This window comes from Ochotona princeps, chromosome 5, assembly GCF_030435755.1.
Source record: "Ochotona princeps isolate mOchPri1 chromosome 5, mOchPri1.hap1, whole genome shotgun sequence".
NCBI lineage: Eukaryota > Metazoa > Chordata > Mammalia > Lagomorpha > Ochotonidae > Ochotona > Ochotona princeps.
This window is the reverse complement of record NC_080836.1, coordinates 95,440,113-95,466,963: the sequence shown is the minus strand read 5'-3', so window position 1 is coordinate 95,466,963 and position 26,851 is coordinate 95,440,113.

The following is a 26,851-nucleotide window of genomic DNA, read 5'->3' as shown; positions in this document are numbered from 1 at the left end:
AACCAGAATTGAGTGTTATGGAATTAATTATAAGTGACATTCAATGAATGAATGAATCAACTGTGTCAGATCAATAGCATGACCAATGGAACATGTCAGCATTCCTCAATAAACTGCTCTTAAAGCATCACAAAATGTTCTCATCCAAAAACTGGGTGTGAGGATGGGCTAACTGCTTCCTAAGGCTCTTCCAACCATAATGTTCCCTTCTCTGTGATTTTATAATGTCAAGGAGGTAAAGGTGATTATTACTGAAACTTCCCCTAAAGATTTATTAACTTAGATGCTAAATGAGTTTCCAAAAATACAACGCAAAAGAAGTTTGTCAGACCTGCCTACTCAGTCAGGGATTTTCTACAACTAAAGAGAATTTCAGTTTTCTTTAAGCCTTAAAACCTTTATAAAATGCACCACTAAATCACATGCAATCATTAAGTATAGAGCATGGTACAGTTATAAACGTGGAGAAAAGTAAAACTTTTACTTAAGAAAAATTCATTGGCTCTGACCTGTAGAAGATGGTGGGGAAAACTCATAAAAAAAAGAGGAAATGGAACTTGGAAAAAACTTGACTAATTGAAAATGTCCAAGTTCTGCCAAACTCTCAGAGCTCACCACTCTGTAGTGTGATTTAGAGGGTCTCAGAAAGGTCAGTGATATCCAAAGTCCTGTCTGCCATCGTCAGCCTGCAACAGGCTTGAAATTCTCCATAGCACCGCCAGCACCTCATCCCCCTTCCACTCGCCAATCCTGGTCTTTAGATAAGGTGTTTCCTGAAGCTTTCAAGTGTCATTCAGCATTGTACCTTCACAGAAATTATATTTCATCACATTCAGCAAGACTCCATGAAGAAAAGGTAAATAAATGAATATGAAATGAAGGTAAGCTTAATCTGTGTCTTGAATCTCTGAAGGGTAGGGAGATTGTCACAGACAGGGACTCTATGACTCTATAATTAAGGGGACCAAAAAGCAATTCTAGGAAAAGGAAGAACTCAATGGTGAAGTCACAGCTACTATGGATGGGCATGATTCTAGAGATGCCTTATGTTTATCCTTTCACATTATCCTCATTACTGGTTAGATATTATTAATTGCAACCTTTTTTAAAGATTTTTTTACTTTTATTGGAAAGGTAAATTTGCAGAGAGAAGGAAAGACAGAGAGGAAGATCTTCAATCAGTTGATTCATTCCCAAAGTGGCAACAATGACTGGGGCTGAGCCAATCTGAAGCCAGGAACCAGAAATTTCCTCTGGGCCTCCCACATGGGTATAGCATCCCAAGGCCTCGGGCCATTCTCTACTTCATCCTCAGGCTACAGGCAGGGAGCTAGATGGGAAGTGGATCACCTGGGAGATGAACTGACGCCCATATGGGATCCCGGGGCATGTAAGACAGACTTCAGCTTGCTAGGCTACCACACCCTATTAATCACATTTTAACTGCTGAAACTATAGGCTCAGAGAAGATAATATCTTTTTCGAGCTACCAAATGGTGAAATCTGTATAACCCACTCATATCTTCAAAACTGTATCTAAAACTATATCAGTTTCTTAGGCTTTCTGGAATTCAGAGGCCTTATTTTCTAAGCCATATACACATTTAAGCAGCTGAAATTGAAAATGTTACTTTGAAAAGGATATTAAACAACTGAACCTCTTAAACATGGTAAAGAGGAGTGCAAACTTGTGTATTCACCTTGGAAAACAGTTTTTGTCTTTCTGTGAGGTTAAAACATGTCATTACTACATGACCCAGTTATTTTACCCCTAAGTGCTTAACCAAGAGAAACAAAAAGATATGTCAGTCCCAAGATCTGTATATGAAAACCCTTACCAGCTTTAGTCATTACTGTTTAGAATTAGAAACAACCGGTTCAGGCCTTGGGGTTGGGGGCAACTGCAGCTCCCTGCAGTGTGGCGACTGTGGGGGGTGCCCCTGCTGGGTCCGACCCAATGCTGGGGACTCAAGCCAAAGACACTGCTGGAAGGCAGCGAACATGTCCTCAGCTTCCCCCAGGGTGGCCAGTGCACCAAGTGGTGCCTGGCTTTGCCTGCTGGCTGCCCCGTGGTGAACTCTGGGGTTTTTAACATATGTAGTTGCTGCCTGGGGACACCCATGAATAAGGCTAGTTTTTGTGTAGGTGAGTGGTGAATTTTGGGTGATTCTCAGTGACAAGGTCATGAAAGTTTCAGGCATGTGTGGGAACTGAGACCAGATGGTTTGGAGGGAAGTATTCATAAGATAATTTGGGTTAGACTGATTCACCAGCCCAATTAGGAATCTAGAGATGGGCTGTTAGCATACAACATCACTGATGGCCACACACCAGTCCACACCAAAGCAATGGATGGGGGCCTCTTTGGCAGGGTTGGGTACCATTACACGACTGGGTGGTGGAGTGGTGGAGTGGTCACATTTGGCAGGGTCAAGACACTATCCAGCATGCGAGAGAACTTGGTCTGGGGGTAGATTATGTGGGGTTGTGTGGGCCCAACCTTACGGAGATACAAGTCCTCCTGGTTAGCTCACACGCTGGGGTTATGATGGACTAAACTAGGTGTGACCATGGCACCTGCCATCACTCATGGGTAAAGGAACCCACAACAGTTTGGGCAGGTCAAGGCAGCAGCACCCGAATGTGCATCCTAAAACAGGATGTGGGGTGGGCCATGCTGCCACTGGAAGGGGGCAGAATGGGCCGGGCTGAACAAACCTTAAGTCACAAGAAACAACAGAAATCAAGTTGAAGCATAGGCCATGCCGAGCTAGGCTCTTGCACCTACTGATCTGCGTGAGCCAGGGATGCTAAACCACAGTATGTAAGGCAAGGGCTGGGACAGGTGAGGGGGCTCTGCCAAGCTGAATCAAAGCAACCACTGGCATGTGTATGTATGATCTAAGGCTGAGAATAGGCCTGGTCAGGGAGTTAAGGGGACACCCTAGCTGGTGGAGGTTCCCACCAAGGAGCATGGGGCTGGAATGGGGGCTGCATTCTGATCAGGATACGGTTGTAATCTCACTTAGCACAAGTGTGGACTGGGACTGGAAGTACCAAACAGGCCTACACTCCAGCACCATCTTGTGCTCTAGAGGACCAGAGTAGATGTGTGACAGACTAGGCTAGGTCTCAGCCCCTACTGAGCCATGTGTGAGCTGTAGGTGGGTATGGATGAGCCGTGGCTGGGCTGAAACATCCAACAGTAGAACCAGATTGGGTTGAAGGCCAGTCAGGAAAAGCCACTGTTCCTGCTAGGACAAGAGATGAACTGAATAAGACTGCTCATGGACCCACTGGTATGCATGAAATCTGGCATTGGGAGAGGTTCTGATGGAGGAGCCTTGGCAACTCCTCTGGCAGGACACAGTCCCTGCAGGTAAGTGCAAGAAGCACAATAAAAAAACAGCTTAGAACAGGCAGGCTATGGAAAGTTTCCCACTGGCATACACTTGGCACAGGTTGGGGGCAGAACAAGCTTAACCCGTTCACATCACCCACTGGTAAATCCAAGCAAAAAGGCAGAGTGTAGGTCGGGCCAGGTTCGGTTGCGACACATACCCACATACCAGTACACATTAAGGAATGCCAAGGTGAGATGAGCAGTACCAGATGTGGTTGCAGCACCCAAACAGCATATGTGATAATAATGAGGAGGAGGCAAAGCCAACAGGGGAATGTGGGCTCCCCTGCTGGAAATTACTTCCATTGGAAAGCGTGAGTCAGGCTGAGGGCAGATCAGACTAGGCAGGGCTATAACACCTGTGCGCCTCATGTGAGCTAGATAAGGGAAGGGTCAGGGTGAGCTGACTGGTGCAAGCAAAAATTATAAAGTGGGTGAGGGTTGGTTGGGCTTAGCCACATCATCAGATGGCAGAGGCTGGCACTGGGAGCTAATTCTGTCAAGTCAAATGCCAGAACCACCTGGAGAGTACATAATCCGGGAGTGGGAGTGGCCTAGTAAGGAGATAGTGGGCACCTCCCTCAGGATTACCACTCCCACTGGACAGCACGAAAACCAGGACAGGGGTAGGGGTGGCTAGACAGAAAGGCACCTGCCAATAAGTGTGTGGGCTGGATAGTAGATTGGTTGGGTTGAACTGGGCTTCAGTGCCCATTGACATGTACGAGAGCTAAATGGGAAGTGGGACAGACTGAACAAGTCTGCGATACATACTGACAGGCATGGGAACCAGGGTAGGGGGCAGAACTGGTGGGGTTTATGGGAAGTAGCCCCAACTAGGCTGCAGCTCCCACTGGTTTGCATGAGGAGCGAGTATGAAGTGGGCAGGATCGAGCTGGACTTCAGCACCAGTTGGTTCACGAGGAAAACAGGGCTGGAAACAGAACGGACCCAGCAATAGCAATGACCAGCATGTGCATAAGCTGATTGGCACGACAGACAGTGCCAGACCCTGTACTGGCAAACTCATGCAAGAATCAGGTTTGGGATCATCTCAGATGAAGTTTCTTTGGAGATCCCTCCAACTGAACTGCTGATCTCAGAACCCCAATCATGGAGAGACTATGTCAGCCAGTGGACTCTGAATAGGTTTCACTGCGATTGGAATGGCGAGATTGGCAGCAATTCACACCTGTTGAACTATCAAAACTGCATGAGCAGGACCCTCGGAGCATGCCTCCCATTGGGGATCTGGAAGGGGTGGGAGGCTAGGTGGGGCTTTTCCCTTTGTTTCTCCCCTGACCCCAGATACATGGAAAAATGACAATATTAGTGTGGAAACAATGGTATTACCCACTTTCACTCTGTAGCCCTTGACCCTTTGTACCCTAATCAACTAAGTAAGATTATTAAAAAATAATTTAAAAAAATAGAATCAGCCTGAATTTCCATGAAGAGATAAATTGATAAATACATTGTTGTGCTTCATAAAACAGAATAACAATCATCAGTTAAATATAAAAATCTATTGATACTTCAAGTTTACCTTGCAGGTTCCAGGGGAGGAGATGCGACCTGAAGAAATGGGGGGCAGTGCTCTCTTTTGGCAACTGACAAAGTTTATTGCCAGGGTCTCAGTTTTTATACATTTCATGAAACAATGGTTCAGAAATAACTCAGAATTAGATCATGTCTAAGAACACAGAGACAATAAAGAAGCTAACAAGGCGACTTAGTCAAAGAGTTACTGAAACAGGGAATAGATAATACTGTCCTTTCTTGATTGACTAGACAGAGCACAATGTCCGCCTATCTTCAGGGAGAGCATGAAAGCACATGCAAGGACTCACTGGGGGCAGGAGCACACTGTGGAGGAGAGGCCTTCCGCCTTCTCCTTCCTGGAGTCTCTTCTCAACAGGGTCCCACAGGCCTCCTCTGTCCCAGCGTTCCTACAGAATATGTTCCAACTTGATATCCCGACAAATGTGGATGAAACTCAGAAACATTATGCTGAGTGATAGACATCAGAAACAAAATAGCACATATGAAATGATGCCTTTGATACAACATAGTAAAAAGGGGCATGTAAATTATCATGACTGAAGGTAAATAGGTGGCCATCTAAGGTAGGTAATATGCAATAGAAAAGGACTATAAGGACATTTAGAGTTTGGGGTTAATGTTAGTGTTCTATTCCTTGATTATCAAGATGTATTTTAGTGTAGAAATTTGCCAAAACTAAAAGAACCAGGGGCCAGCACTGTGCAGTGCTTGTATCCCATATAGGTGTCAGTTTGTGGTCTGATCTCTCCTCTTCCCATCTCGTTTCCTGCTAATGCATGTAAAAAGTAGTGGAAGATGACCCAAATCCTTGCGTACCTACCCATGTATCAGACTAAAACAGAAGGCCCGGATACTAGTGCCTGGCTTTGGCCTGGCTCAGCACTGGAGCTGTTTGGGGAGTGAACCAACAGATGAATCATCTCTATCTACCTGTATCTCCATCTATATGCAACTCTGCCTTTCAAAGAACTAAATACATCTTTTTTTTAAGTTCAGATTACCATGTGCAAAAAGTGTGTGCATCTTACCTCAATAAGATTGATTTAAAAATATCACATTACAACTACCAAGAAATTATTTAGGCAGAATGAGATCCAACTATATGATCAGTGAGGTGACATTTGCGACCTTTCTCTTCTGTCTCTGACAGTCATCAATTCAACTTGGACGTTGCATGAAGGATCACAAACCCATCTGTCCTGTAAATGTTAGGTTGACTTCTCTGCAAAATCACTTTAGGGCCAGATTCAGAGCTAATGAGCCTCTAGACCACTTGGAAGAAGGAAGGATATTTTTTGGCTCTAAATAATTAAGCTTCACTTCAAATCAGAATCTAAGCTATTATTTTCTCTGTATTGAATCCAAACCACTCCAATGCCTGAAATTCATCCACAGCAATTGTCTACCTGATGCCAAAATGTCCTGATGAGAAGTAAAACATTCAGCCAGTTGTGTGAATTCTTTGTCTTGAAATCTGAAAGCTTGGCTGTTTGGCAGAATGGCTGGGTAGTCGACTTTTGCTGTGGACTGAGAAACCTTAGAATTATGCGTATGAGCTCTTCTGCAAGAATCAAAATGCAAAGGGGCAGGATCCCTCATTATTGATCCAGTGGACTCGGGAATATTAGAATGATGGACGGTTGGAACCCAACTGTCTGAAGAAAACTACTCATTCTTTCAAACCTTAATCAAGCACAACCTCTGTCAGGCATCTTTTCTCTCCTTTCCAGACAACTCACTGCTCTGACTCCTGTGGCAGGCAGCTAGCAACCTATTCTAATGCTGACCTCGTCATGTGCAACTTGTGTGTTTATACATCGATCTCCTCCAACAAGTGCTGTGCACCTAAATTCCAGCACACGCAAGGTTCTCTGGGTGGTTCCTGAACAAACGCACACTCAAAAGATGTTCTCTCTATTTGCCCCTGAGGAAACGCTGGTAGTGAAACCCAGTAGAGATCCTAACCTTGCTCAAAACTAGTCTTGGGCACCAAAGTCTGAGCCTCTAAGAGTTTCATATTCTTTGGACAAAGAGAACACTGATAATGTGTGCCGTAATACGCCAGCCCAGTTTCTGCCATATAAATGGAATGTCCCAATACAGAGAAACTAAACTACAACAGTAATAACTATTTATTGTGCTGGTACCAATTTAATCTTACTACCAATAGGAGCTACCACTTAAATATCTACTGCAGAATAGGCACTGTCCTAAGCATCACCTGTGTATTAACTCTTGTAAAACAAATGGAAAGTATCTAACCTAAACTTTTTGTTAGAACTATATGAAACTTGAGTTTATAGTTTGAGGCTGATCTTTATGTGTCCTCCAATTGTGTCAATGAAAAAAAAAAAAAGCAAATTCTGAAAATGACAGTTGTCAAGGTTTCCCTCCAAATCTTCATTTTCAAATTTCTTGCCCACTGTCTATCATCATGACTTTCCATTTTTAAAAATCAAACTTACTTTAAAAACTGAAAATATTCTTTAGATGTTAAATTATTCTTCTGTAATGACATTTTGATTAAAAGTTTCGGGGCTAAAAGCATTTCTCTTGGTTAAAACATGCACTTTAAAATCTAGAAGACTTATGCTTAGAGAGAATTTATATGAGGCAAGTGTTCTCAAACTTTGGCAAAAAATACTTGCCCTCTCTGTGTTGTCTATCACCATGGAGACAGGGAAGATTTAGTAGATAAGGCAGGGTATGAACCTGACACAATGAAATCCAATCAAGAAGATTAAACTGGAAAATCCCATACAAATGGAAAAAGAAAAACTAAGGAATAGGTTTTTCCATGAAAGGCTAAAAATCAGATTAATTTGTCCAAAGGTAAATCCCTGGAAAACACGATTCATGGAGTTTTTTTCCTTACTTAATTTTTACAAAGTTTCCAACCATTTTTAAAAGCTTAATCTATTTATTTGAAATGTGGAATGACAGAGAGAGAGACACACACACATACACATACGCACAGAAAGAGAGAATCTTCATCTAGTAGTATACTCATTTAAATGACCACAGCTGAGCTGGGCCAAACTGCAACCAGGAGCCTTTAATTCAATCTGGCAGGAACTCAAGTACTTGGGTCATCTCCGCCTACTTCCCAGGCACACTTGAGGGCACTGCAGTGTAAGCAGATTTGGACTCGGATTCTAATATGAGACAGATGTCACCAGCACCACCCTGCTGGGCACAGTGTTCAAGTCTTTTGAAGGTGTCATCTAACTATCTTTGTTAGAAGGTGTCATGTAACCATCATTGTTAGCTACTTAGTATTTCCAGCCTTGAGAGAAAAAGTGTATTTCTTGCTTTTTTCTGATTCATTCAGAGCACTAGAATAAAATAGTCTTGTACATAAGTGAATTATCATTGAAACTACGAAGGGCATTAAAATAACCTTATCCCCTTATTTCCAATCTCTATTGAATACTGAACTTCTCTGAAAATCAGCAGATTTGCAGAAATTTCCCCCTAAATTTCTAAGGCTCTGTTCAAACCCTGTGGTGGTGAACAATCATCTCATAGCCATGCCTTCCCTTTTTTGCATGGCCCACCTGGTCCTTGACCTCTTCAGGCCCTGGGTGTACCTCTTGACCCTCATATTTGATCCAGCCCCAGGAAGATCTTCTTGGAGAACTGCAATCTCAATTAATTTGCTCATTTTTGCTTCCAGTTTGTTGGATAATAGTCAAAGACTATCCAGGTAATTTGGTTTAGATTTCCTGAAGCTTAACAGCTTTCCAAAAATGGTTTTAAATTTTCCAATTCATGAAACATGTGAGGGTTAGAGAAAAGATCTCATATAATTCTCCCAGAACAAAAGGAAAACAATTACATTGCTTCCCTACCATTTCATGGAAAATGAGGGAAGATTTTAATGCCAAACTTAAAAAAAAGTGCATGTTACATCAGGTAGATTCATAATCGGAGCAAATCGTAACTATGCCCATTGCAGCTTGAGTAGGATTACACTTCCCAAGTCTCAAAGATATTCAAGTGTTAAAATCTCGTGTTAATGAGTGATGGAGTAAAAATAGAAGCCCGATCCAGTTATGGTGTCTGGAAGGTGGACTTAATGGAAGTCCTCACGTTCTTGGGATGTGTGCCCTTGGAAGGCAGTTCTGTCTAGAGGTTTGGTTTTATAAATCAACTTGAGCCGAGCCTGTGACTGCTCCCTAGCTCACTGCTAATATTTCCTTTGCCTTTGTTCTGCCATCCAGCACCTTCAACAGATATGAGACCAAGAGAGGCACTGATGCTGCACCATGAACCCCAAAAACCAGGAGCTAAAATACACCTTCTTCTCTTCTAAATCGTGTCCATTAGATAGTTTAATTGTAGCAATAAAAGTTGATGAATGAAGAACCTTTTATTATTGATATGACCCTGGACTTTCCAGAGCTTCAGTTTCTAACATGCAAGATGAACATCACAGAATGAGGTTATGCAATTAAAGAGCCCGGAGGCACATAACAGGAATTCAGGATGTGTTCCTTGGCTATACATGTAACTTGAGATGCGAAAAGAGTGACCATTGAAACAGACCCTAAACTTTCTGACAGCTCTGGCTGAGCTTGGGGATGATGGCTCAAAAAGTAATTTTGCTTTCCTCCATGATGCATTCTTCTCACAACTGTAGTGAAGTATATGACCGATTTGTTGTGCCTTTCACTTGGGTAGCATAGAAGGATAACACAGAAGAGCAATATGTATAGCTTTCGAAGCAGAAAAGTATCGCAACACAGAGAATTATTTCATCTATTTGATATCAAGTCCACAGCAGGCATTCCTAGTATGTGCTTACCTGTTCCCATAAAAGAAACAGGGAGAGCAAAAGTGGGAGCAAAAGAGAGAGAGAGCCAGAGAGAAGTCCCTGCTGCCCTTCCCCTACTCACACCCTCTCCCAGAGTCTATTACCCAAGGAAAGGGAAGCCAAGGCCAGAGCACTCTAAGAAACCACAGAAGCTTATCCTTAACTCTAACCCTTGAAAGCACACCTCCGTCTTAGAGTTTTAAGAGTACAGGCTTTCAAGGATAAGTTTACCCATCACTCCAATTTTAAGACCTAACACCTAAAATAAAATCAGACCAGATTTTTCTACTAAAAACGTGGATGAAGTACCAACATTGAAATTTGTGTGACGGAGGCAGCACAATAGTTCAATCGGCTAGTCCTCCGCTTCTAAGTGCCAACATCCCACGTGAGCACCAGTTTGTATTCAAGCTGCTCCACCCCCAATCTGGCTCCCTGATTGTGACCTGAAGAGCAGTGAAGGATGGCCCACAACTTTCCGACCTTACACTCATGTGGGAGATCCAGAAAAACTTTTTCTCTCCTGGCTTAGAATCAGCTCAATTTTGACCATTGTGACCATTTGAGGAATTGAACCAGTGGATGGAAGATCTGTCTCTTCTCTTCTCTGTAAATCTTCTTTTTCAATGAAAATTTTAAAAATCCTAAAAGAAAAAAAAAAGGAAAATCATATAATAGTCCTACCTTTTCCTACATCCCAACTGCCAAGGAGACTACGGGGAGTTGGAGTGCCTTCGGAGGCTGAGAACTCTGAAGTCACCCAGCCCCATTTGGATCTACCACATGGATGGAAGAAGCCCAAATCCTGCCTTGCAGGATCCAAGGTCATCAGAACAACAACCAGGAGCACTGAGCGGTCCGCAGAAACAGAAGAACAGTAAACTTCCTTCGGGACTAGGGAGAGGAGCTTTCTCTGGTCCTTGCCCGGTTCCGACTTTGGGTCCCCACCCTCTCTCTCAATGACCATCAGGATCGCTCCAGAAACCCCTCAAAATAAACAAACAAATAAACAAAAAAAAACTAGAATAGATAGAGAACAAGGAAAGCTTAGAAACAGACAGGAAACGGTCAGCAGGGATGCACTTTTAACTCTCTGGGTAAGACACAAAGATTAGTTACTCCTCACTGGGTTATTGAAGATTTCTCTGCACCCCCCTCCTAAAACTAAACTAAACTGTTGACATATGTCTTGTTAGAGTTATAGAGTTAGACTACCCGAAAAACAACCAGGTTCAGCAAAATCATGCTTCAATGCTATAAACTAAAATTAAAATAGACATGAGACAGCTGAATAGTAATCTATAGCCATTTTAAGGTGTATAGCACCCGGTTGTATATAAACTAATAATTGAAATGTCAATGTAGAAGTCACAAGATGTGGTTCAGAACTTGCATTCTTTTTTTTTCTTTTTTTTTAACATATTGGTTACTCAATATCATGTCAACTAATTCTATAACATTATAAATTGTTACTGATGTAATGTCGGGGCTTTTAATTGATCGGGATGATACTCTGCCAGCTCTGTCTTCAGACCAGAGATGGTCTCCCCAAGAAACCGTTGAACTTATCTGGACAATAAGATGCTGGACTTTATGCTTGGTATATGCTTGCAATGAAAGAATCTCAACTGAATTTGAACTGTGGTAATGCAACAAGGTGGAGGAATCCACCATGGAGAGTGTTTGGGGAGGGGTGGTGGGAATCCCAGTGCCTATAAAACTGTGGCACATAATGCAATGTAATCAATAAAAAAATAATAAAAAAAATTTTTCATGACTAGTAAAAAAAAATAGTCCTACCGTTTCACTGGCTTTGTCTTTGTTCTAAAAAATCAGTTAATTAAATGAGATCGGGCGCGTTTAGGGTGGGATGGCCATAGATTGCTGTGTATTTAAAAAAACAAAGGAGTAGTATAATGGGTAAAGCTGCTATGTGGCATGCTGGCACAACATCAGGATGTCAGTTCATGTCTTGGTTGCTCCTCTTCCGACCCAGCTCCCTGCTGATGGCCTGGAAAAACAGCAGAGGATGGCCCACATGCATGGATCTCTGCCACCTAAGCGGGAGATCCAGAACCAGTGTCAAGATCCTGGCTTCACAAAAGCTCAGTTCTGATTCTTACGACCCTTAGAGGGTGAACCACTAGATTCAATTTTTCTCTCTCTCCTGCCTTTCCCTAATTCTGTCCTTCAAATGCATGAATCTTAAAAAAAAAAAAAATAGTTTGTAACCTTAGTGATAAAGAATGTCAAAAATCACACTGTATTAATGCAACTGCTTTTGAAAATTAATGATGTTATAACCATTCGCTAATGTTCTGAATTTTCTTTGTAATGGATTTTCAGCAGTTTTTGAATTCATCACAGGTTAGATTTTTCTCGAAAATCGTTAAGGAAACAGTTTTACTGTTTGTAGCTATAGTGTTTTGCATTCATTTCTGAGCACACTTTAAAATATTTCTCAGAAAGTCAGAGATCAGTATGATTTATTGGTTTTAAATCAAATCTTTACAATATACAATTTGATTTTATCAATGGTATAAAATTAGCAGTAGATATAAAGACTACTGAGTTCTTTGAAAAAATCGCTTGATTTACCTAAGGACTAAATATTATATTTTATTTTTAATTGAAATGCAGAAATAATCTTTTAGTCTTCTGCTGCTCTACTGATTGCAAGCTGCCAGTTATATCATTTTAATCATTGTTGCTATGAATAATCCCTGTATAAATTACTTTTTAAGAGATTTTTCATTGTAAAGACAGATTTACAGAGAGAAGGAGATACAAAGAGAAAGATCTTCTACCTGCTGGTTCACTTCCCGAGGATTTAGCCACTGAGCCATCGCTCTGGACTCCCTTTACTAAATTAAAAAACAAATACAAATAGATTGAATTTATCTCCTCTGGTTCTTGATGCAGCATGACCTGCCTATCATGGAACACTTGTCACTTGGTAATGTACAACCACTCTCTATTCCCAGTCAGAGATGACCATATCTTTGTGTATGATTTAGTAGGACTAACAGATGTATCTTCGTGGATCCTTTTTAGGAACAGCAGGAAAGATTTTAAACACCCCATTTTTATTCTATTTTTAGGACATAAAATTATGCTTGTGAGGCATCATGTGATTATTTCATATGTGCATATATGTGCATATATTCAATAATACATACATAAATTCAATTATTTATCATTTATTTGTGGTGACAAAATTAGAAATTCTTCTTTTTAGCTCTTTTATAAAAAATATACCATGAGAGGCCAGCATAGTGGTATATCAAGTTAATCCTCAGACCACTCCATTTGCAATTCAACTCCCTGTTTATAGTTTGGCCAGAGACTGGTCTAAGTCCTTGGGTCCCTGCACCCACGTGAGAGACCCATAAGAAGCCCCTGCTTCCTGGCTTCTGACCAGCCCACCAGCTGTGGCTGTTTTGGCCATTTGGGGAATGAACCAGTGGATGGAAATTTCTCTCTTTCTATAATAATGCATAATTGTTGGCTGTAGCAACTTTATTGACCTATAAATACCAGAATTTATTCCCCTGTCTGTTCCTCCCCTCCTCGTCTCCATCCTTTGATCAGCAGGTCATTTTTTTACATTGTGATTTTGTCACGACAGAGGTCCCTGAAGTGACCATGAATCTTGTACAATCCACTTTTTATGAGGAAATTTTTATCCACTTGCTTATTATGAGACCTGATTTTTAAAAGTAATTTGAATTAGAATCTTTACACAAAAATACCTTAATCATTTTCTCACCACCCAAAAAGGAAACATACCAGTATTATAATATCTCCTTTTAATCATTTCTTTTAAAATAATGACAGAGTTGGGGGGGCAGAGAGATCTCACTCATCCACTCCACAAAATACCACAATGGCCAAGGCTTATCCAGGATGCAGCTAGCAGCCCAGGCTCCATCTTGATCTTCTACCTAGACAGTTTACCTCACAATACCACAACAAAGACCCCCAATAACATCTTCGCTTCAATATGCATTCTATTAAAAAGCACCATTAGGAGTGAACATTTGGAGTGGTCATTCCATTTGGGATGCCACATGCCATTATGGAGTACCTGGCTCAAGTCCTGACTCTTACTTTCCATCCAGATTCCTGCCAGGGTTCATCCTGTGAGGCAGCTTATGATGGATCAAGTATTAGATCCCTGCTGTGCATGTCGGGGGGGGGGGGGGACCCAGATTATGTTCTGGGCTCACAGCTTAGGTCTGGCCCAGTCCTGAGTTTTCCAGGCATTTGGGGAGTTATATATGGGGATGGAAAAAAAAATCTCTCTCTCTCTCTCTTTCTCTCTCTCTCTCTCTCTCTCTCTTTCTCTGTCTCTCAAAGAAAATAAGAATTAATCAGGACCAACACTGCAGCATACCAGGTAAAGCTGCTACCTGCAACACCAGCTTCCATACAGACTTCAGGGTCCTATCCCAGCTGCTCCACTCCCAATCCAGCTACCTGTTAATAACCTGGGAAAAGCAGTGGAAGATGGCCTAAGTGCTTGAGCTCCTGTCACTTACATGGGAGACCCCTGTGAAGCTCCTGACTCCTGCCTGCAGGCTGATCCTGTGCTGCCTGCTACAGCCCTCTGCAGAGTGAACCAGTCAAAAAAAGTCTGTCTCTGTCTCTATGGTTCTGCTTTTCAAATAAACAAATAAATCTTTTTTAAACAAAAATTCATTTGGATATTGTAAAGCACATTACAAAAACATCATTTACCCAGTCAACTTTCAAGCACCTACAGATATGGAGCTCCTGAATAAAAAATCACTTTGGAGAAATACATAATCCAGTACAACTCTAAGTAGATAGCCCGTTTTCTCTAGGGCATATCCTTATAACCTGAAGAATACACACTGGCAGGCAGAGGTTTGGCAGTCATACCTTTGTGTTCTGATATCTGCAAGCAGGAACAGCACGTTATGCTACTTTTGCCTCCCTGTTTTCTAAAGCATCCATACCCAATCTTCTCCATTCTGTTTCTTCAAGTTGCTTGATATACTCCCCTGGATATCCCCTTCAAGAATAACCATTAAAAACCTGGGGAACAGATACAGGAAAAAATAATGTGGAAATAATACTCTTCCCCACTTTCCTGTAGCCCTAGAACCTTTGTGCCCTAATTAACTATGTAAAGATTGTCAAAAAATAAAGAAAAACCCTGGGGAAATATCAACCCCTTCCAGAACACACATAAAAAGAAATAAACCATTCCATTTTACCAAAAGGAGTGAAAACCCGTTTACGTTCTGAACTACGTAACAGTTGATGGCACGTAAGATTGAGAGCTTCAGGTAGTGCCAACTCCTTGAGCTCAACACACTATGCTTTTTTTTCATAGTCAGTCTCAGTGAATAATGATAACAGTAACTTCATGATAGCAGTAACTTCTCTGTAACACACCAATCTTTTGTACCTGTGATGATGTCTCCACGGTTACCACTCTCCAAAGCCTTCATCTCATAGCTGCGAATCACCCACAAGGTATCAAAGGATAGTTTGTTTTTTTTTTTTTTCTCCTGTCTGCCTGCAATTGACTAGCCATTCTTTCTGGAAAAAAAAAAAATCTCTGCTTGCTTGGTTCCTGGGCATTCTGCCATCCTGGTTTTACTTCTTGGACTGTTTCTGCTCTTTCTCCCTTGTCTCTTCCAACCCTCAAGAAGCAGCTGGTCCCTGAAGGACTGCTCCCTGCCCTTCACGATTTCCTCTCAGCCGTGGCTATTTCAGCCACGCTCAAGGTTTCGAGTGCATGGATCCCTATCCAGGACGCCCAAGTTTCTGTCCCCAGCCCCAGTTCCTCATAAATGCTCCCATACTGCTTTTCCAAATGCCTTCTGGCTGTTGTGTCAACACCTCCCACTCAATACCTAGCCCAATAAAACCTTTCAAGGATTTACTGCTTGCTATGGTTTCATACCCCCCCTCTAAAACGCTTACTGAAGTTTAATTGCAATTGCAACAACATTGAGAAGTAGGATCTTAGGAGATGATTAGGTCGTGGGAAACCTCCTGCATGAGTGGATTAACATCACTAATTGGGGAGCAGGCTAGTCATAAAGGAGAAAAGTTTGGCCCCTTTTTTCTTCTATCCCTCCCTTCCTCTCTTTCCCTCTCTCTCATGATCTTTTACCATGCAACACCCTCTGGCCTCTTGTGACACAGTGAAGTACCCCTCACCAGACGCCAGCACCTTCATAGCCCAGCCTCCAGAAATGTGAGAAATAAATGTGTGGCATTCTGTTGCGGCAACACAGAATTCAATGTCACCCATTTGATTAGTTGCATACCCATTTTCTCAGTTGTGCAAACTAGCGCCATCTTGTGCTTCACCCTCTTCGCTGTCATTCAACCAGCGGTACTGTCCCTTCAGTTTTAACTGCTGAATATATACAGCTTCTGTTTCCCACTTCAACTACTGTTGCATACTTCTGTCCTTTCACCACAAGCCTGTCACCTTGGTATTCCTTCTTGAGGCTGCCCTCAGAGAAGAAAAAAACTACCAACCTCATGACGGCAAAGGATGTGTTTTTGTCATCAGACGTCCAGTGCACAATATGTTTCATCCCAAAGTTGAGTGTTATTGTTTAGTTTGGATAGGCACAATTCCAATTGCACTAATTTTGGCTTTTTCAACATTTCTATGGCACTCAGTATTTGCATGATAGAATAAACACATTTTTGGCAAATAATGAAAATTTTAAGACATTTCAGAGAGGTGGTAAAGATGATAGGTAGAGCAGGTGGCACTTGTGGCAAAGAAATGGGACAGGATTGTAGTGGAAAATGATGAGTTGAAGGATTTGCAAATACTTTATCTATTTATCTGAAAGAATGCCAGAAACAGAGAGGGATAGAGAGGTCTGGGCCCGGCACAACAGCGAAGCAGTTACAGTTCTCGCCTTGAATACAGCGGGATCCCATATAGGCACTGGTTCTAATTCTGGAGGCCCCGCTTCCCATCCAGCTCCCTGCTTGCGGCCTGGGACAGCAGTTGAGTATGGCCCAAAGCTTTGGGATCTTGCACCCATGTGGGAGATGTGGAAGAGGCTCCTGACTCCTGGCTTTGTATTGGCTCAGCTCCAGCTATTGCCACCACTTGGGGAGCGAACCATCGGACGGAAGATCTTTGTTTTGTTTTGTTTTCTTTTGTTTTGTTTTTCCATTTTTTTTATTATATTTTTGACAATCTTTACACAGTTAATTAGGGTAAAAAGGTTCAAGGAGTACAAGAAAGTGGGCAAGACCAACATTTCCAAATTGTTTCCTTCATGTATCTGAGGTGAAGGGGGATTTTAAGGGAGAAGCCCCACCTAGTCTACCACCCACCCCAGCTCCCAGATGTAGGGCATGCTCCGAGGGTCCTGCTCAAGTGGTTTTGATGGTTGAACAATTATGAATCGCTGCCAATCTCACCATTCTAAGCACAATGAGGTCGTTGAAGAATCCACTGATTGACATAGCCTACCTTAGAGTCTCTGTTTGCCCAGTTTTTCACTGCCAACATATGGCTGAGGTGGTTGATTGACTTATTCTGTCCTCTAACTTTTCATGGCTAGTGTTCTGGGTCTGGCAGTTCGATTGGGGAGATCCCCAAAGAGACTTTGTCTGAGGTGTCCCCAGACCAGATTCTTGTATGTACTAGCAAGCACAGGGCCTGGCACAGTCCAACACCCTAATCAGCTGGTGGTTGCAGTTGCTGGGTTGGTTCTGTTTCCAGCCCCAACTTCCACTGGAACCCATGGGTGTTGCAGTTCAGCCTAGTTCTGCCCAGCACATATTCGGCTGCCACATAAACTAGTGGGAGCTACAGCCTAGTCAGAGTGACCCACAATAACCCCCACCAGGCCCGCCCCCTACCCTGGTTTGCCAGTATGTGCAGCAAACTAGTCCAGTCTGTTCCACATCCCATTCAGCTCTCATACATGTCAAAGGACATTGAAGTTTAGTTCAACCCAACGAGCCCGACTATCCAGTCCACACACATGCTGTTGGCTGTCTCTCTGTCTAGCCACCCTAGCCCCTGTCCTAGTTTTTGTGCCCTCCCACGGGAGTGGTACCCCAAGGGGGAGGTACCCACTATTTCCCTCCCAGGTCTCTCCCACTCCTGGATCATGCACTCTCCAGGTGGTTCTGTGGTTTAACTTGACAGAATTAGCTCCCAGAGCCAGCTTCTGCTAGCTGATGCTGCGGCAAAGCCCAACCAACCCTCACTCACTCTGATTTATGCTTGCACCAGTAGGAAGAGTCAGTCCAGCCTGGTTTTTCCCTGATCTAGTCCACATGAGGCCCACAGGTGTTGTAGCCCTGCCTAGTCTGGTCTGCACCCATCCCAGCTCATGCTTTCCAGTGGGAGTAGCTGTCCAGCAGGGGAGCACCCCCATATTCCCCCTGCCAGCTCTGCCCCCTCCCTTCCTGGTTCTCACGTGTGCTGGCTGGGCGCTGCAGTCACATCTGGTACAGGCAACCTCACCTTGGCATTCCTTAATGTGCACTGGTTTTATGTCACGACCAAACCTGGCCTGACCCACACCCTGTTCTGGTGCTCAGATGCACCAGTGGGTGATGTGAACTGATTCAGCCTGGTCTGCTCCCGACCCATGTCAAATATATGCCAGTGGGAAACTTTCCATAGCTTGTTCTAGGCTGTTTCCTTTCATGCTTCTTGCACTTACCTGCAGGGTCTGTGTCCTGCCAAAGGAGTTGCCCAGGCTCCTCCATCAGAACCTCTCCCAATGCCAGATTTTGCGCATATCGGGGGTCCATGAGCCAGTCCTACTCAGTTCACCTCCTGTCCTAGCAGGAACAGTGGCTTTTCCTAACTGGCCTTCAACCCAATCTGGTTCTTACTGTTGAATGCTTCAGCCCAGCCACGGCTCATCCATACCCACATACAGCTCACGCATGGCTCAGTAGGGGCTGAGACCTAGCCTAGTCTGTCACACATCTACTCTGGTCCTCTAGAGCACAAGATGGTGCTGGAGTCTAGTCCAGGCTTAATGTGTCTAGTCCCAGTCCACACTTGTGCTAAGTGAGACTACAACCGTATCCTGATCAGAACGCAGCCCCCATTCCAGCCCCATGCTCCTTGGTGGGAACCTCCACCAGCTAGGGTGTCGCCTTAGCTCTCCAACCAGGCTTGTTCCCAACCATAGATCACACACATGCCAGTGTTTGCTTTGATTCAGCTTGGCAGAGCCCCCTCACCTGTCCCAGCCCTTGCCTTACATACTGTGGCTTAGCATCCCTGGCTCATGCAGATCAGTAGGTGCAAGGGCCTACTTGGCATGACCTGTGCTCCATCCTGTTTTCTAGTTTCACTTGTGGGCTAAGGTTTGCTCAGTCCTGCCCAGTACACCCCGTCCCATTACCAATTCACACATTAGCCAGCCATTGGAGTTACTTTGCCCAGCTTTTCCAACCCCCTAGGTCTGGACCATGTGTTCACCAACTGGAGCTATGACTTGCCAGGGGAGTTTCCAAAGTTCCTCCACTTGTTCCACTCCCAGACCCAGTTCTCATACATGCCATTGGGTTTTAGGCCAGTGTCCAGCATAGTCTAGCCTTCCTATTGGTCTTGTATGAGCTGATGAACGTTGCAGCCAGGCCCCCCGACACCCTATTCAGGATGCACATTCAGGTGCTGCTGCCTTGACCAGTCCAGATTGTTGTGGGTTCCTTTACCCGTGAGTGATGGCAGACTCCTTGGTCACACCTAGTTTAGTCCATCACCCCTTCAACTCTTGAGCTAACCGGTGGGGCTAGTATTTCCATGGGGTTTAGCCCACACATCCCCCACAGAATCTACCCCCGGATATAATTCTCTTGTGTGCTACTTAATTTCATTACTCTGCCTAATATGACATGTTTCCTGATCCATCAATATGTCAGGTAATAGGATATGGTCCTGCTAGAAAAGCCCTGAGCCTGAGCTTTTGCATGGACTGGTGTTCAGTGATTACAAGTACTACACAGTAGTTAAAGGAGTTTGTTATATCAGTCTTATCCATAAAGATCATCTGGTCCCTCTCCTCCAACCTACTAGGTCATTACACTCGCTAACCTTCAAAGAAAAAGTTACTCTGTCGTTGGGATTCTTTAGGATTGATTGACATCCCAGAAATACAGTGGGCTTGACATGGAGATACCTAAGCAGCAATTCAAAGCCCAAAACCCCAGAGCAGGCCTGGTGTCCATTGGCTGCCAATGGACAGATCACGGCGTGGGTGTGGTGGCTGGAATCAGGGCTCCAAGCATGGAGACGATCCCGGCCTGATACCCACCAAAGCTGCTGGAAGTTTAAATCCCCAGGTCCCAAGCTCGCCCCCTCCCCAATTCCATCCCCCGTGCCATGATGGTGACAGGTAGCACCTGGACCCACCCAGCCCTCCAGACTTCCCCCATTGGTGTACTCACCATGAAGGGAGCATCTCTGGAGTTTGGGCAGGCCCAGGGACAGGTCACCACGTGGACACAGTCGCTGGGACCGGGGCTCCGAGCATGGAGATGATCCCGGCCTGGCACCCACCAGCAGGCAAAAGGCTGCTGGAAGTTTAAATCCCCAGGACCAAGTTTGCCCTCTCCCCAATCCCCAGAAGATCTTCATCTCTGTCTCTCCTCCTCTCTGTATGTCCACCTTTCCAATAAAAACAAATAAATCTTTAAAACAAACAAAAAAAAGAAACAGAGGTCTTCCATCCACTGTTTACTTCCCAGATGACCAAGGTAGTCCACGCTTGTTGAAGCTAAAGACAGGAACCACAGCTTCTCACATGGATGTCGGGGTACAAGCACTTGGACAACCTACTACTGATTTTGCATGCACGTTAGAGGGGAGCTGAATCAGAAGTACAGAGTCAGGAGCAGAGCTGCCCAATAGGATGACTGCATTGCACGGAGCAGTGTAGCTTATTGTGCCACAACGCCAACCTGTGTCCAAGTTTGAACTTTAGGAATCTGAGATGTCTACAGAACATAGATGAGTACAGCTGGAGCTATTTGGTGTTCATAAAAAAAAGACCTAGGCTTGAACTGAAGGAGTGGTACCTGGAGATGCAGTGATAGCAGAACAGAGAGTAAGCAGTCCATGGTATCAACTCCAGAGCCACATCGCCAGGCTGAAATGTCACTCCATGTTCATAACACCCTATTTCCAAGTTTCTTTATTTTTTAATATTTATTTGTTTTGATGTAAAGGCAGATTAACAGAGAAAAGAAGAGACAGAGAGAAAGATCTTCCATCTGCTCGTCCATTGGAAAGTGGCTGCAACAGCCGGAGCTGAGCGGATCCATAGCCAGGAGCCTGGACTTTCTTCCGGGTCTCTCACACAGCACAGGGTCCCAAGGCTTTGGGCCATCTTCAACTGCTTTCCCAGGGAGCTGGTTAGGCAATGAAGCAGCGGGGACAAGAACTGTCAGCCACATGGGATCCCGGTACATGCAAGGCGAGGATTTAGCCACTGATCCACCATGTTGGGCCCCCAGTTTCTTCATTAAATTGACTTAAAATTCCATTTCTTAACTTGCCATGGCAATTAAATACTATTAAAATTATCCTGTCACCTAGCAAGCACTGGACAAGTACTTCTTAGAATGCTTTGATAAATAGTTGAGGTCAACCAAAGAAAAATCAGAAAAGGCATACAAGCAAATTGGAGAAATGCTAGCTTAACTGAGAAATTTTTGCTATAAAATTAGTATCACATGACCCTGGTTCTCAAGAGATACGTAAACCTGTGGGAAACACAGTGAAATCTCTACTGTAATTATAACATGAGAACAGTGTGATAGGAGCAAAAGAGAGAGAGATTTAAAAAGAGACAAATTACTCTCCACGCACCACATCCAGTTCTTTGGCAGAAGTTGTAACAAGGCTAGGAGTCATTGAGACCTGATTCTTCCCCTATTAAGACTAAGCATACAACAATGATGACTGATAATGTGCCCGTTTATTTATGCATCATCTGAAACACCAATGCAGAGGTGAACTTCCAGCTCTCACCTTCCACGCAGTCACATGAGTCCTGGGAGCAGTCTGCTCCACAGCGGGAGTGGGCTGGTGTCTTTGACCTGCTCCGATGATGGGTCTGAGCAGAAATATGCACAAAAATAAAACCAAAAGCCAAAGCCACTAAGCTTCACACAGAAAAATTATATTCAATCATCGTTGAATAGTTCCCTCCTCCTATTTATAGCTTCCTTCCCTTTGTTAAAGTTTCCAATGATGTCACATTGCCCTGTCTTGGGAGGATGTGCTCCATCCTGCCTAATCAGACACTCCACTTGCAAAGAGCAACACACCAGAGGAAGAAGGAGCCGGTTCTCACCAAGCCTCACAGGGACAGCCTTACGGGCAGTATCTGTCTAGGCTGGTGCTGATCATTCACAACCTGGAGAGAGACAGGTGGCAGAGCAGGCAGCGGGGGTTTCCAACTCTGCAGCCAGACTACCAGACTCAGACCCCAGTACTATGCTGGCTACCTGCACACGGTGCATTTCAGAGGAGTTCAAGAAGCAAGCGCCTTCCGGTGGTTCATCGTCACTGATCCTTAGAGCAATACTCAACAAGGACCTGTTTCTACCACGAGGATTTGGATCAAGTCTCATGAGACCTAGACTGCATTCCCCACTTTTTTCTGTCTCCCTCTAAGACTCTGAACAAGTCATTGGAATCCTGTAAACTACAGAATAATCCGCACCATTGTGAAATGGATAAAGTGGTTATAATGGTGATCAGAGTGGCACCTTCCAACATTCTGTGCCTTTCCCTAGAGCCAAACCTTGTATTAAGCACCTAAGTGAGATCATGCTGCAGTCACAAGAACCCCAACCTCTCCATCATTGCCATAATCAGATTTATTTTTGCTTCATGCAGTCAGTTGCAAGTCTGGGCAGCTCAATGGAGCATTTGTCCACATCCCAACTCCATAGAATAACTCATTATTCCAGTCTGACACAGGTTCAACCTATTATACTGTCCACCTGGAACCTGTGAGCCCATTGATGTCATGCAGGTTAACAAGGTGACTGGAATCATTCCTGGGCTGCTTACTAACTTGGCAAAGAATACTTGGACTCCATTGATACTGTGCTGCAGGCAAAATGAGTGCATGGCCCTGTCTGTGCCTGGTGATAGGGGTTAAGGGTAGTGGAGAGGTTGAGATGTGTACTCTTTCACGTTCTAAGAAGGGGAAAAATGCTGGATATCACTACATATTAGTAATCTTTACAAACAGCCTCCTATTAAAGACAAAGATTTGTGTTTTTTCCATCAACTCCGTATGCAGTTCCAACAATGTTTTGAGGACAATATAAGAAGAATCACTGTTTATTTCAACAATAAGGAAGTGTGCTCACAAATATTAAGTGAAATATGCACTATAACACAGCTGCCTGACATCTGAGATAGGGCAATGCTTTATGTCTCATGCTTTCTGCTTCCTAGGGATTAAAGGTATGCAAGATTCTATGGAAGAAGCCCCCCATTTGAAGCCTCATCATTATTACATCCGGCAGAAACTAGTTGCTCTGAATCTTTGCTTTCTTATCTGTATCGTCTATATATAATTATAAAGTCTAGACCTAACCCACCATTTCCTTGAGAAGCTTAAGGAGATAATCAATAGGAAAGTATCTATCGCAGATCAAAGCAAGTATTAGGAAAACAATATATTTCATCCTTCTAAATACACATTGGTTTTCCCAAACTATTCAAAGCCACAGGCCCTGTACTTTCTGTTTTGCTGGAAATGGAGGGCCCTGCACATAGAAATACTCAACTCATGTTATAAATTAACCAGAATCAGATAACTTTACTGGAATCTGTGTGCACTATAACCTCTTTGGGGATCAGATAGGCGTTACACTTTTCCCAGCATCTAGTGAAGTGCCTACAATATGGAAGAATCTCGAGACAAAATTGTAAAGACTGGGTGAAGCACATGCATGACATGAGGTAATGAAAAGAGGAGAAAAGGGGATTTGGGGGATTAGATGGGGAAGGGGATAGATAGATAGATAGATAGATAGATAGATAGATCTATAGATATATAAATGTGAATAATTCTTTAATCATGTTTCTTAGCCAAAAAATGCAAGGTTTTAAAAATGCTATTAAAAAAAGAGTAAGAGATTAGCTCACACTGACAAGGCAGGGAAAGAGCAAAGACAGGATTATAATGCTTGTAAAGGAGAGAACAGGGCATTAGCATGGCACTTCAGTGAGTTGTTACCACTTATGACACTGGCTCCATATTAGAGTGCCAGTTGAGTCCCAACCTCCCCACTTCCAACCTAGCTTCCTCTTAATGCACCTACAAAGGTAGGGAGGATTGCCCAAACGGTTGGGCCCCTGCTACCTGCATGGCAAACCTGGACAGAGTTCAAGTTCCTAGCTTTAGTCTGGCCCAGTCCCAATTGATTGGCCGTTTGGGGACTGAATCAATGAATGGAAGATCAACTCTCTTTTTTTTTTTTTCTTTCTCTCTCTCTCTCCCCTTTGTTGCCCTATCTACCAAATTAATAGCACTACCTTTAAAAATGAAAGGAGAGAATGGGATTTGCCAAATTAAAAGAGTGGTGCTATACCTGCCTATGAAGAGAAGCTGCTTTATGTTCAAAGCTCACTGCCTGAGCCAAGAATAAAACTCCAACTCAGAAAATATCCTTAATGATCTAGCACTAGTGGACCATGCGTTCCTCCAATCAAGTGACCTTCACTGATTATCTCCATGGTAACAATTCACATCCCAAACTGTTCCTTCCTGTGTGGGAGGAAGCATTTTAGAAATGGGAGAAAGCAGAATTTAACCATGGTTTTCTCTCTTCTGACCCTTCTTCTTTAGCAAATTGTGTCCTTTTTCTGGACATAGCAGTCTCCTGAGGAAACAGTCCCTAGAAGAGGATGTTTCTATGACTCTATTTGCAGATGCGTGTCCAGGATACATTTCCATAAAGTAGAAGCCCAGAGCTGTTTTATTTTCATATGACATCAAGAGCTTCACAAGGCACTTCACCATTCTGTTCATGAACATCTTCCCCAAGAGGAAGGCTGGCTTGTCTTCCTCATGTAAAAGAGAGAAGTTGAGGTTGGGTTGTTTTCTCAGACCTATAGAGCAATATCACAATACAGTTGACCAGAAAGCTGGATGCAATGTTGCTTAGCCTCGCCCCACCTGCCTCTCCACCCTACCTTCCTGAATTCCAGCCCATTCCAAGCTATCAATCCAGTCACTTGGATGTCCCCTAAGCTCCCAGTCCCTGACATGCCTTCTGGATTTCTCTAATGTAGTGCCCAGATTCCACAATAAAGATTATGGGATGAGCATTTGGTACAGTCCTGGATGCTCCTGAAGCATCCCTGTTCTGGCTTTCTTCTGGTTTGAGTTTCAGGCTAACGTGCACTCTGGGAGGCATTAAATGATGGCTCAAGTGGGTGGGTGCCTGTCATTCACATGGGTGACCCGGATGAATTCTCAGCTCCTAGTCTCAGCCTGGCCCAATCTTGACTTCTCCTGTTTTATCCCCAAATGTTGTATATATTTGGAGAAAAAAAACAATGGATTCTATCCTTTTTTCTTTTCTGTCTCTATCTCTTCCCATTTTGAAATAAATTTAAAAATAAAGGAATAAAAGAATGCATGCTGTATGTAGACTTGGAAGATAAAATGCGTTTTAAATTCATTATGCTGTTTGTTTCACATGTCTAGGGTAAGAACAGCATTTTACAGGCTGATAAATGACCTTGCATTGGCTGAGCCCCAAAAGTGCATGTCTGACCACGAAACCCTCCACTGACTGCTCTGAAATACACCATGGGGTCCAGTTTCCAACCAGGCAGAGCCAAAAGCCAAGAACACTCATCACTTGGCTCCATTTCAGCCGTTCCCAGTAGTTTTGCTCCCCTGATGCCGTCCGCGAAAGAAATGGTTGTTTTTTTTTCTCTAGCATCCCTGCCTGCCTCTGACGTACAAAGGTGTAATTAGAACAGCATGGATCAAGCAGGATGATCCATTTACCTCATCCTTTCATAACAAAATGCTTTTAAAATATGTTTCCAATATCCTAGGTGCAGGGGCCAAATTCCCTTCTCAGTTGTTCACATGCATGAATAAGCAAGCCCACACAGACCAAACCCCTTGGGTCTTAGGTTCTACTTAGAAGTTCTTTAAAAAAAAAAATGGAAAGAAAAAGAAAGAAAGAAAACAAATATTGCATGAAACAACATAGTGTACTCCGAATATTTTTAGGACAATTATAGTGCAAAAGTCCCTTTTCTTTTGTCTGATAACAAGTCTTTCTTAACCATTTCCTTACTCAGAATGGCAACACTGAGCTAGAATAAATTAAAGGGCTTTCTCTTCTTCCAAAGCAGTCTTCTCATCTTACATTATCTAAAGTGTCGGATCTTGAATATTATTTGGGAAAGTTCCAGGCATTCCTCTACCATGTCAGGGAAACCATTAAGCAGATAGTCATTTATGACGCTACTGGAAGCCATGACTTGAACAAAACAAAAACAAAAACAAAAACTAACCTCAGAGGAAACAAAGAAACATAAAAGGAAGAATAATTTTTTTTTTCCATCTGCTTGAGTCAAAAATGGGTCAGGAGTTTTTGGTAATTTTCTTTTGATCACATAAATAAAATTACAAAGGGGAGGCTGCAGCAGGTGGGACATGCCTTAGCCAGTGGTAAAAGAGAGAGGGAGGCCAGGTGGGCGGAGCCTGGCAGTGAACCAAAGAGGAAGGAGAACCATTCTCAATGCGTGGACCTTGTGTTGCAGGGCACTCGCATGTTACTAAATATACCGAGATTCCCTGCCTGTTACTTTGGGGTGCTAGGACCGTGTGTGGACAATATTTGCCAATCCAACCACAAATCCAAGGTTTTCTTGCAACAGAATTTGGTGCAGCATCTTAGCAGCAATTGCCATGTTACTCCACATTGAAGCCCAAAGCTTCCACAGACACAAAATGTCAAAAGAAGTTGATGTAAGATTGTTTGGCATCTGTTTCCATTCATTGCAAAGCATATCAAAGGTTGAAGAAGCC